Source organism: Pongo pygmaeus, chromosome 10 (genome assembly GCF_028885625.2).
Source record: "Pongo pygmaeus isolate AG05252 chromosome 10, NHGRI_mPonPyg2-v2.0_pri, whole genome shotgun sequence".
NCBI lineage: Eukaryota > Metazoa > Chordata > Mammalia > Primates > Hominidae > Pongo > Pongo pygmaeus.
Genome location: NC_072383.2, coordinates 8,196,051 through 8,208,976, shown reverse-complemented (window position 1 = coordinate 8,208,976; position 12,926 = coordinate 8,196,051). Strand labels below are relative to the sequence as shown.

The 12,926-nt window shown below is 45.3% G+C and overlaps 1 long non-coding RNA gene across 1 annotated transcript; it reads left to right on the top strand.

The window, feature by feature from the left end:
• Window positions 1-1,304: 1,304 nt before the first annotated feature.
• On the top strand, window positions 1,305-12,605 carry LOC134740354 (uncharacterized). Its single transcript, XR_010127766.1, has 5 exons — window positions 1,305-1,472; window positions 6,316-6,385; window positions 8,019-8,157; window positions 10,832-10,955; window positions 12,284-12,605. It is a non-coding gene; the product is annotated as an uncharacterized LOC134740354 (long non-coding RNA).
• Window positions 12,606-12,926: the final 321 nt, after the last annotated feature.

Genomic DNA, 12,926 nt, shown 5'->3' with positions numbered 1-12,926 from the left:
GGGTGTGGGAGGCTCAGGCCTGGCGGGCTGCAGGTCCGGAGCCCTGCCCTGCGGGGAGGCAGCTAAGGCCCGGTGAGAAATCGAGCACAGCGCCGGCGGGCTGGCACTGCTGAGGGACCCAGTACACCCTCCACAGCCGCTGGCCCAGGTGCTAAGTCCCTCATTGCCTGCAGCTGGCAGGGCTGGCTGGCTGCTCCGAGTGCGGGGCCCGCCAAGCCCACGCCCACCTGGAACTCCAGCTGGCCCACAAGCACCGCAGGCAGCCCCGGTTCCCGCTTGCGCCTCTCCCTCCACACCTCCCTGCAAGCTGAGGGAGCCAGCTCTGGCCTTGGCCAGCCCAGAAAGGGGCTCCCACAGTGCAGCGGTGGGCTGAAGGGCTCATCAAGTGCCGCCAAAGTGGGAGCCCAGGCAGAGGAGGTGCCCAGAGCGAGCGAGGGCTGTGAGGACTGCCAGCACGCTGTCACCTCTCACCAGTACTTCAGTTTCAGTACTCGTCATCTCTTTGTATAACAGCCTCCTTACTAGTTTCTACAGTGTAGTCAGTAATCTCTTTAAAATCCAAATTCCATCATGTTATTACTGTGCATAACCTACCAGCTCTCTAGGGTACTCAGAAGAAAGTCCAGGCTGGGTGCGGTGGCTCAGGCCTGTAATCACAACACTTTGGGAGGCCAAGGCATTCCGATCACCTGAGGTCAGGAGTTCGAGACCAGCCTGGCCAATAGGGTGAAACCCTGTCTCTACTAAAAATACAAAAATTAGCTGGGCATGGTGGCAGGCGCCTGTAATCCCAGCTGCTTGGGAGGCCGAGGCAGGAGAATCACTTGAACCTGGGAGGCAGAGGTTGCAGTGAGCTGAGATCGTGCCACTGCATTCCAGACAGAGCAAGACTGTCTTAAAAAAAAAAAGTCCAAACTCCTTGCCCTGTCGTACCTGGCATGTGTGGATATTTGTGATATTATCCCCGCTCTCCTTCTGGCCTCTTCTCACCCCTTGGCACTCTCCACTGCAGTCATGCTGAAATCACAAACACAGCATACTCTACTTCAAGCCCATGTTCACACTGTACCCTCAACCTATCACACTATTTAATCTTCTCTCTCTCCATCTTACCTTGTTAGAGTGACTACTACTTAAAGAGGAAGTCTGCCTAGACACTTTCACACCCCTACCACCTCTTGCCTGAGTTATGTGTCTGTCCCCACGTCCCCACTTCAAGACCAGAAGTTGTGCACCACCTGACCCTGGGCGGCACCAGTTCCGTAAACCCCAATGTGCACGCAGTCAGATGCAGTCTGCACAGTCATATGCAGTGTCCCCACAGGAAGTTATGAGTCTTATAAGTTTCCTATGCTTCCTCTCTAATGGACGGTAAACACTCAGGAAAGCATGGTTATTTCTCAGGGTTGGAAAGAACAAGAGCAGAGGAACATTTAAGCTGGACCTTGAAGGGTGTGTCAACAGACAGAAAGGTAAATAACATATTTCAGGCAGAGAAAATTACAAGAAAAAGAATGCAGAGGTAGTCTGGTGTGACCAGATTAGATAGGAATAAGTAAATGGAAATTAAGATAAATTGTGTAAAGCCCTGAGTGCTACATTAATGAATATGAATTTTATTCTATTGGCAGCAAGCCATTGAAGAGTTTTGAGCACTACAATGATATAATCCAGTCTGTATTTAAATGTATTTTCCACTGAGTGTTATTTTTTGCTATAAAACAAAGCATGCTTATTTTTAAATTTTTATTATTTCAAAGAAAAATCAGATAAGTGAAAGGTTACTATAATACTACTCATTAGAGTTAACCAGTATTAACAGTTTGGTATAATGCTCCATTTTTTTTCCTGTGCAGCACATGTGCATGTGTGTACGTGTTTCTGTTTTTTGTTCATTTGTTTGTTTGTTTTGAAACAGAGTTTCGCTCCTGTTGCCCAGGCTGGAGTGCAATGGAGTGATCTTGGCTCACCGCAACCTCCACCTCCCGGGTTCAAGCGATTCTCCTGCCTTATCCTCCCGAGTAGCTGGGATTACAAGCATGTGCCACCATGCCCAGCTAATTTTTTATATTTTTAGTAGAGTCAGGGTTTCTCCATGTTAGTCAGGCTGATCTCCAACTCTTGACCTCAGGTGATCCACCCGCCTCGGCCTCCCCAAGTGTTGGGATTACAGGCGTGAGCCACTGCGCCCAGTGTGTGTATGTGTTTCTGTATAATTCATTTATTTATAAGAATTAAGGGACCAGGTGTGGTGGCTCACACCTGTAATCTCAACACTTTGGGAGGCCAAGGTGGGCAGATCCCCTGACATCAGGAGTTTGAGAGCAGCCTGACCAACACGGCAAAACCCCATCTCTACAAAATATACAGAAATTAGCCGGGCATGGTGGTGTGCATCTGTAGTCCCAGCTACTTGAGAGGCTGAGGCACTAGAATTGCTGGAACTGGGAGGTGGAGGTTGCAGTGAGCTGAGATCCTGCCATTGCACTCCAGCCTGCATAATAGAGCAAGACTCTGTCTCGGGAAAAAAAAAAGGAATTGAGGCCAGGCACAGTGACTCATGCCTGTAATCCCAGCACTTTGGGAGGCAGGGGCGGGTGAATCGCTTGATCTCAAGAGTTCGAGACCAGTCTGGGCAATAAAGCGAAACCCTGTCTCTACAAAAAATACACACTTAAAGACCAGGCATGACGGTGAGCACCTGTAGTCCTAGCTACTGGGGAGGCTGAGATGGGGAAATCACTTGAGCACCAGAAGTTGAGGCTGCAGTGAGCTGAGATCGTGCAACTGCACTCCAGCCTGGGTAACAGCAAGACCCTGTCTCAAAAAAAAAATTAAAAAAAAAAATTGGCCGGGCGCGGTGACTCACGCCTGTAATCCCAGCACTTTGGGAGGCTGAGGGTGGTGATTCACAAGGTCAGGAGATCGAGACCACCCTGGCTAACACGGCGAAACCCCATCTCTACTAAAAAAATTAGCCAGGCGTGGTGGCGGGCGCCTGTAGTCCCAGCCACTCGTGAGGCTGAGGCAGGAGAATGGTGTGAACCCAGGAGGTGGAGCTTTCAGTGAGCCGAGATGGCGCCACTGCACTCCAGCCTCAGCGACAAAGCGAGACTCCGTCTCAAAAAAAAAAAAAAATTAGATCATTCTAAACATACTTTTTGCCACTGCCTTTTTTGAAGTAATGGTAGGTATCTTGTATGAGGAAGCAAACCACGCAAATCTTATCAACCACAGTAAAAACATGAATGTGTGTGAATATACTTTGCTAACAATCAGCACAGAAATGATATTCTGTTTCACCTATGAGCTTGCACAATTAAAAAGAGATGGATATCAGTTTTGGCGGGGCTCTAACAAAAAGGTACTCTTTATATAATTATAATAGCAGGAATAAAAATTAGCTATTCAAGAGAGGGCAATTTAGCAATTCTTTTTGAAATTTAAAATACATGTAACTTTGAACTAGCAATTCCATATCTACAAGTTTTTTCTACAAAATACCCTCAGAAATTCACAAAGAAATGGAGACTGGGCACACTGGCTCACACCTGTAATCCCAGTGTTTTGGGAGGCTGACATAGGAGGATCGCTTGAGCCTGAAAGTTTGAGACTAGCCTGGGCAACATAGTGAGACTCTGCCTCTACTAAAAATATAAAAATTAGCTAAGCATGGTGACGCACACGTGTAATCCCAGCTACTCAGGGGTCTGAGGCAGGAGAATCACTTGAACCTGGGAGGTGGAGGTTGCAGTGAGCCAAGATTGCGCCACTGTACTCCATCCTGGGTTACAGAGTGAGACTCCATCTCTTAATTAATAAATAAATAAATAAAAGGAATTCACAAGGATAAATGGACAAATATGTTTATTGCAGCATTATTTGTAATAGCAAAGCAACCTAAAAGGACAGTAAATTATGGGGTTCCCAGACACATTACATACCATTGTGCAGCATATCTGAATGTACTGATGTAAATAATTTCCATGATATATTGTTGGGTGAGAAAAATATCAAAATGCTGACATGATATATGTGTTTATATGATGCCATTTTTGTAAAATTATACATGTACTCAAGTAGAATGTGTCTATATTCGTCTACAATGTGTGTACATAATATGTGTGCTAATATATACACATACTCAAAAGGTTGTTTTTGTTTTTGCTTTTGAGGGAGAGTCTCCCTCTGTCACCCAGGCTGGAGTGCAGTGGTGCAATCTTGGCTCACTGCAAGCTCCGCCTCCCGGGTTCACGCCATTCTCCTGCCTCAGCCTCCTGCGTAGCTGGGACCACAGGCCCCCGCCACCATGCCTGGCTAATTTTTTGTATTTTTAGTAGAGACGGGGTTTCACCGTGTTAGGCAGGATGGTCTCGATCTCCTGACCTTGTGATCCGCCTGCCTCGGCCTCCCAAAGTGCTGGGATTACAGACATGAGCCACCACACCTGCCCTTTGCTTTTGTTTTGATTTGAGATAGGATCTTTCTCTGTTGCCTAGGGTGGAGTACAGTGGTGCAATCATGGCTTACTGCAACCTCAAACTCAAAAGCTCAAGCAATCCTCCCTAGTAGCCTCCCTAGTAGATCTGGTTCCACCACGCCCAAGATGAGATTTTGCTTTGTTGCCCAGGCTGTTCTTGAACTCCTGGCCTCAGGTGACCCTCCTGCCTCAGCCTCCCAAAGTTCTGGGATTACAGGTGTGAGCCACTGTGCACAGCCTGTTCTCAAAATAGCCACAATAAAACATGACATTGTTTTTTTGTTTGTTTGTTTTTTGAGACAGAGTTTTGCTCTTGTTGCCCAGGCTGGAGTACAATGGCTCCATCTCGACTCACTGCAACCTCCGCCTGCTGGGTTCAAGCGATTCTCCTTCCTCAGCCTCCCAAGTAGCTGGGATTATAGGCATGTGCCACTACACCCAGCTAATTTTGTATTATTAGTTGAGATAGGGTTTCACCATGTTGGTCAGGCTGGTCTGGAACTCCTGACCTCAGGTGATCTGCCTGCCTCGGCCTCCCAAAGTGCTGGGATTACAGGCATGAGCCGCCATGCCTGGCTTGATGTTTTCAAATCAGTATATATTGTGATATTTTATTCTTTCTAATGGCTACAGAGTATTTTATTGTACGACAACACCATTGATTTATTCTACACTATTTTTTTTTTTGAGACGAAGTCTTGCTCTGTACCCAAGCTGGAGTGCAGTGCCGCAATCTCAGCTCACTGCAACCTCTGCCTCCTGGGTTCAAACAATTCTCCTGCCTTAGCCTCCTTTGCCTCCCAAGTAACTGGGATTACAGATGCCCACCACCAACGCCAGGCTAATTTTTTTTTTTTTTTTAGTAGAGATGGGTTTTCACCATTTGGCCAGGCTGGTCTCAAATTCCTGACCTCAGGTGATACACCCTCATCAGCCTCCCAGAGTGCTAGGATTACAGGCATGAGCCACCACACCCGGCCAAGATAACAGTTTTTGTTGATGGATTGGATATGGAAGGAGTGGGAAAGAGAAAAATCCTAAATAACTCCTGGCTTTCGGAATTGAGTGAATAGTGATAACATTTACTGAGATGTAAAACACTACAGAAGGAAAAGATTTGGGAGTTTGAAAGATAAACAGGACTTCTCCTTTGGCTATGATAAATTTGAGAGGCTTTTTGACCACCCAGGTACAAATAAGGCAGGCCATATATATATAACTCTGATCACTTCTCAGCCTTTTGGCCAAGATCAAGTGATATATGACTCTGGAAGTCAGGGGGAAAACCATCAGTGAAAAACTTAACTAACTTACAAGGCAGCCCATTATATTTTGGATAGCTCTAGTTATCAGAAAATTCTTGCCATTACACTAAGGTGACTATAAATGTTATATAAATTTGATGCCCATTTCCATTCGGGGTTCCTGAAAAGTACGTATTTTTCTAAACACATCAAATGTTGGAAGAGAGTTATCACATTTTCTCCCAGCATCTTTTATTTTATTTATTTATTTTTTTTGAGACGGAGTTTCACACTTTTTGCCTAGGCTGGAGTACAATGGTGCGATCTTGGCTTACCACAACCTCTGCCTCTCGGGTTCCAGTGATTCTCCTGCCTCAGCCTCCCGAGTAGCTAGGATTACAGGCATGCACAACCACACTTGGCTAATTTTATATTTTTAGTAGAGATGGGTTTCTCCATGCTGGTCAGGCTGGTCTCAAACTCCCAACCTCAGGTGATCTGCCTGCCTCAGCCTCCCAAAGTGCTGGGATTACAGGCGTGAGCCACCACACCCAGGCTACATCTTATATTTTCTAATCTAAACAATCTTAGTTTCTCCAGCTGTCCTTCCGGACCTGTTTCCAGACATGTCATCATCCTGGCTGGTCATATGCCTTTTCAGGTAGGATGCCAAGGACTAACATGACCCAAATAATACACAAAATGTAGGAGTATCATCCCTCGGATTTGCCATTCCTTCAGAAATATGGTTGACTTTTATAATTTATGTTTTCTTTTTTTTTATTTTATTTTTTGGAGACATGCCCCCTTGCCCGGCTAATTTTTGTATTTTTAATAGAGACAGGATTTCACCATGTTGGCCAGGCTGGTCTCAAACTTCTGACCTCCAGTGTTCCGCCGACCTTGGCCTCCCGAAGTGCTGGGATTACAGGCATGAGCCACCTTGCCCGGCCCTATTTTCTTTCTTATTTTCATGATTGTGTCAGAGTTCCTACCTGCGGCATACAATGTCTCTTCTCCTTTTTTTTTTTTAAATGGAGTTTTGCTCTTGTTGCCCAGGCTGGAGTGCAATGACACAATCCTGGCTCACTGCAACCTCCGCCTCCGGGGTTCAAGCGATTCTCCTGTCTCAACCTCCCAAGTCGCTGGGATTACAGGCATGAGCCACCACGCCTCGCTAATTTTTGTATTTTTAGTAGAGACAGGGTTTCACCATGTTGGCCAGGCTGGTCTTGAACTCCTGACTTCAGGTGATCCACCTGCCTCGGCCTCCCAATGTGCCGGAATTAGGGGCGTTAGCCGCCACGCCACGCCTGGCCGCAGTGTCTCTTCTTACTTTCTTCTTATCCTTGGTTTTATTTGGAAATTAAATAACCAATTTAAGCTATCAGATATTAACATTTTGCTTTGTATGTTTGGGAGATTTTGTAATAATTTAAAAGGAGAGGCGGGGCCCAGTGGCTCACACCTGTAATCCCAGCACTTTGGGAGGCCAAGGCAGGGAGATCACCTGAGGTCAGCAGTTGGAAAATAAACTGGCCAACATGGTGAAACCTGTCTCTACTAAAAATACAAAAATTAGCCAGGTGTGGTGGCGGCCACCTGTAATCCCAGCTTCTAGGGAGGCTGAGGCAGGAGAATCGCCTGAACCCCGGAGGCAGCGGGTGCAGTAAGCCAAGATTGTGCCATTGTACTCCAGCCTGGGAGACAAGAGCTCCTTGTCAAAAAACACTCCATCTCAAAAAAAAAAGGAGAAAGTGCTTCCTGAGAGAGACCAAAGCCTTTCTATGAGTTGTGCTTTGAATTCTAGCGAGAAATCCTGTTTTCTTTCCTTGTTTCCTCCTGCCTATATTCAAAATAAATGAGTTTCCCCAACAATTGAGTGTCAGATGGGTGAGGTATTTCAGCCTTTTGCACAGGATCTCATTGGAGATTTTCTGAGATGTCTTGCTGAAATCAAGGTGCATGGTGTCTGTCTAAGGCAGTGGTTCTCAAACAGTGGTGATTTGCTCCCAGTGGACATTTGGCACTATCTGGAGATATTTTTTGTTGTCATGATTTCAGGAAAGGGATTACATGCTTCTAGGCTAGGGATTCTGCTAAACATTCCGTAATACATGGGACAAGCCTCTGTAACAAATAATTGTCTGGCCCCAAATGTCAGTAATATCCATATTTAGGACTATGGTATTTCTCTGATTTTATTAACTTTATGGGAAAAAGTTAGAAAAGTTTCAAACTTAATGAAATAATTCTGCTTCCAACTAATCACTGCTCTTTTTTTTTTGAGACAGAGTTTTGCTCTTGTTGCCCAGGCTGGAGTACAGTGGCACCATCTCGGCTCACCGCATACTTTGCCTCCCGGGTTCAAGCAATTCTCCTGCCTCAGCCTCCCAAATAGCTGGGATTGCAGGCATGTGCCACCACGCCCAGGTAATTTTGTATTTTTAGTAGAGATGGGGTTTCTCCATATTGGTCAGGCTGGTCTTGAACTCCGTTCCTCAGGTGATCCGCCCGCCTCGGCCTCCCAAATTGTGGGGATTAGAGGTGTGAGCCACCATGCCCGGCCTATCACTGCTCTCTTACTGCATACAAATCATCTGTTAATAATCTTTCTAGACTTTAGTAGGAAAATAATGAAGCACTGTTTTTTTCCACTTTTTTAGAATGGAAAAGTTTACATTTTTCTGTCATCATTCTCAATCTCCATAATTTTTTCAATATTAACAGTGCCCGATGATTAAATTTGGGCACAATGTTCATATACTGTTATTTAAAGAAAAATTATATTCTCACCATATCCCATTGCCTTTTTTGGCCTTTTGTTTCTCTTCCCCATGTTTATTCATTTGTTACAGTTGTAAGGTTTTTCTTGAGGAGGTAAGTAATCCCGCTTTTCTTCTGTCATCTCTAAAAACTAAGTAAATACAATACAACTTAAACTAGAAGCTCGTTCTTATCTTTTAGGACCCCTAGTGAGACATGTAGCTATTTTGGAATGAGGCTATACTAATCATGTTGACCAGCTACTTATTAGTGAGAGAGATGGGGGCAGAAGTCACTGTCCTATCACCAGGTAGATAAGAATGTGGGAGACAAAGAATGATGCTGTCTCTGCACGTCCTCCACGTGGGGACATTGGAATCTTTTCCTGGGGCTGTGGCATTTCTTTTGTATTGAGTGCAGCTGTCAGGATCAAAGAAGAACTAATGAGACAGAAGTAAATAGCTTCATTCTCAGGCTACCTGAGAGGAGCAATGTCTGATGGAGATTAAAAGATGAAAGGGGAGAAATAAATTCTTTCTCAGCCATACCCAGATACAAAGTCACTCTTTTCACATGCTTCTGATTCTTCAAATTCTATGTTACCACTTAGAATCTAGTGGCAGAAAAAACCTTTTCCTAATGCTTTTTTCCTTATTACGTTTTTATTATTTTTAAGATAGAGAACAGTGATGTTTCCTGATCTCAATGCTTTTATATTTAGAGCTAGAGGTTTATTCAGTCAGCCAGTCATTTATTCAATTATATATTCACTATGTCTATATGTTCCAGACCCAAACATGAACCAGGGAAAGGCTCCAAACACTTGGCAGTTTCAAGTATATATTTGAAAGAGGACTGATAAGTGAATATCTGATTAGTAGTTGAAATGTTATATAATTTGACCAGGCATGGTGGCTCATGCCTGTAATCCCAGCACTTTGGGAAGCCGAGGTGGGTGGATCACCTGAGGTCAGGAGTTCAAGACCAGCATGGCCAACATGGTGAAACCCCATCTCTACTAAAAATATAAAAAAGTAGCTGGGCATGGTGGCGGATGCCTGTAATCCCAGCTACTCCAGAGGCTCAGGCAGGAGAATCACTTGAATCCGGGAGACAGAGGTTGCAGTGAGACAATATTGTGCCATTGCACTCTAACCTGGGCAACAAGAGCATAACTCCATCTCAAAAAAAAAAAAGAACAATTACATAATTTTTCACATTTCTTCTGGGGTAATGACTACTTCACATGCATGGATCAGGAAGTATTTGTTTGGGCAGTACATTTGTAGAACCCTTGAGATTGCTCAGAATAAAATAGCTAGCATTCTTCTTCTTCAGCCATAAGTCCACCTTCTGGAATTAGAGAACTGAGACACAGTTTTAATGACTTAAGTTTTTGCGAAGTCTGTAGCACAGTCTGTACCATAGTCTTTGCTGATACCTAGGTTTTCTAACTTCCAACCTCGTCTTTGTTCTAAAAACAGAGGTGAGAGAAGACTGCTTGCAGAAAACGCTTTCCGCCGTTGTACCAAGTGCATTTCTATCAAGAAAGCCTCTGAAGCAACCAAGTTGGGATTCAGGGTTGGGGTCGAGGAAAGCAATAGAGAGGCGAGATTTAAAAAAGCACAGAATGCTTGGTGCGGTGGCTCATACCTGTATCCCAGCACTTGGGAGGCCAAGGTGGATGATCACCTGATGTCAGGAGTTCGAGATCAGCGTGACCAACATGGTGAAACCCCGTTTCTACCAAAAATACAAAAACTAAGGCCAGGAGCGGTGGCTCATGCCTGTAATCCCAGCACTTTGGGAGGCCAAGGTGGGCTGATAACGAGGTCAGGAGTTTGAGATCAGCCATGGCCAACATGGTGAAACCCCATCTCTACTAATAATACAAAAATTAGCTGTGCATGGTGGCGGGTGCCTGTAATCCCAGCTACTCAGGAGACTGAGGCAGGAGAATCACTTGAACCCAGGAGGTGGAAGTTGCAGTGAACTGAGATCGCACCACTGCACTCCAGCCTGGGCAACAGAGTGAGATTCTGTCTCAAAATAAATAAATAAATAAAATAATAATACAAAATAAATAATAAATAATTTAGTTCATTCCTCACCTGAGGGCTTACACTTGAACTAGCACCAGTAGTATTCAAAGACTGCTGCAGCATACCCAAACTTGCTTTTCCAGCATTATCTTTTACTAGACTTCTGTAAGTGCCTTATTCCTCAGCTAAACTGGTCTAAGCACCATTCCCCAGCCTTCCCACAAACTGCCTACCACCAGACATGTGCCCAGGCCATTCCACTTTACTGAAATGCTCTTTTTTTTTTTTTTTTCCCTGAGATGGAGTTTCAGCTCTTGTTGCCCAGGCTGGAGTGCAATGGTGTGATCTCAGCTCACTGCAACCTCTGCCTCCCAGGTTCAAGCAATTCTCCTGCCTCAGCCTCCCCAGTTGCTGGGATTACAGGTGCGTGCCTCCACGTCCCACTGATTTTTGTATTTTTAGTAGAGACATGTTTCCCCATGTTGGCCAGGCGGGTCTCGAACACCTGACCTCAGGTCATCTGCCTGCCTTGGCATCCCAAAGTGCTGGGATTAAAGGCGTGAGCCACCACGCCCACCCGAAATGCTCTTTTCTGATTTTTTTTTTTTTTTTTTTTTTGAGACAGAGTCTCGCTGTGTTGCCCAGGCTGGAGCGCAGTGGCACCATCTCGGCTCACTGCAAGCTCCACCTCCCGCATTCACCCCATTCTCCTGCCTCAGCCTCCCGAGTAGCTGGGACTATAGGCGCCCACCACAACGCTCCACTAATTTTTTTTGTATTTTTAGTAGAGATGGGGTTTCACCCTGTTAGCCAGGATGGTCTCGATCTCCTGACCTCATGATCCACCCACCTCAGCCTCCCAAAGTGCTGGGATTACAGGCGTGAGCCACCGTGCCCGACCCTCTACTCTTTATCTCTTATCTCTGAGTCTACCCATGTTTCAAGATCCATTCCAAATACCAGCTTCAAGAAGCCTTTCTGGGTGTTTCCACATGAATAAAATCTCATGATTCTTGGCTTTTCTTTTTTTTTTTCAGCATTTTCCTATCTTGTTCCTTGCAGCACCAGATTATAACTTGAGGGTAGGGACTTTGAGTTTCCTGCCTAGTACAGCAGAGCATTGTGCATTTTGTAGGCTTTCTCAATATATATGCATATACATTTTAATTTTTTTCAACATCACCTTTAAAAAAAATCTCATTCAAATCTTTCTGGATTTAGAAAGCTGTTATTTCAGCTGGGCATGGTGGCTCACCCCTGTAATCCCAGCACTTTGGGAGGCCGAGGCAGGTGGATCACGAGATTAGGAGATCCAGAGCATCCTGGCTAACACAGTGAAACCCCATCTCTACTAAAAATACAAAAACTAGTCAGGCATGGTGGCGGGCGCCTGTAGTCCCAGCTACTCAGGAGGCTGAGGCAGGAGAACCACTTGAACCCGGGAGGCGGAGGTTGCAGTGAGCCGAGATTGCATCACTGCACTCTAGCCTGGGCGAGAAGAGCAAAAACTCCATCTCAAAAAAATAAAAAATAAAAAGAAAGAAAAAGAAAGCTCTTATTTCTTGACTGATTGATGTGTATGTATGTAACAGTCTTGCTCTCTTGCCCAGGCTGGAGTGTAGTGGCATGATCACGGCTTACTGCAACCTCAACCTCCAGGGCTTAACTGATCTTCCCATGTCAGCCTTCCAAGTAGCTAGGACCACAGGTGGGTGACCCCGTGCCTACTTAATTATTGGTATTACTTGCAGAGATGAAGTTTTGCCATGTTGCCCAGGCTGGTCTTGAACTTCTGGACTCAAGCAATCCTCCCACCTTGGTTTCCCAAAGTGCTGCGGTTACAGACATCAGCCACCACGCCTGGCCTCTGGATGTTTTCATCAAGATGTTGTCTTGTCCAAAGATTGAGAGGCCCAAGTAAGAACTCGGTTTAGGAATGGAATTGGAAGAAGCAACATTTTTGGCTAGGAGGGGTGGGCACAAGGATGACTAGATATTAGAGACTGGAAAAGAGAATGGGATAGACATAAGGAGCCTTAAATTGGTGGCTACCTGGGGCAAACGGAAAAAGGAAAAAAAAAGAACAAGAAAGGGAATTGTAAAAAAAAAAAAAAAAGATGAAAAACAAAACTTGAAGAACAGTCAAGATATAAGAGTTGTGTCTAGGCCAGGTGTGGTGGCTCACACCTGTAATCCCAGCACTTTGGGAGGCCGAGGCAGGCAGATCACGAGGTCAGGAGATCAAGACCATCCTGGCTAACACGGTGAAACCCTGTCTCTACTAAAAATACAAAAAATTAGCTGGGCTTGGTGGTGGGCGCCTGTGGTCCCAGCTACTTGGGAGGCTGAGGAAGGAGAATGGCATGAACCTGGGAGGCGGAGCTTGCAGTGAGC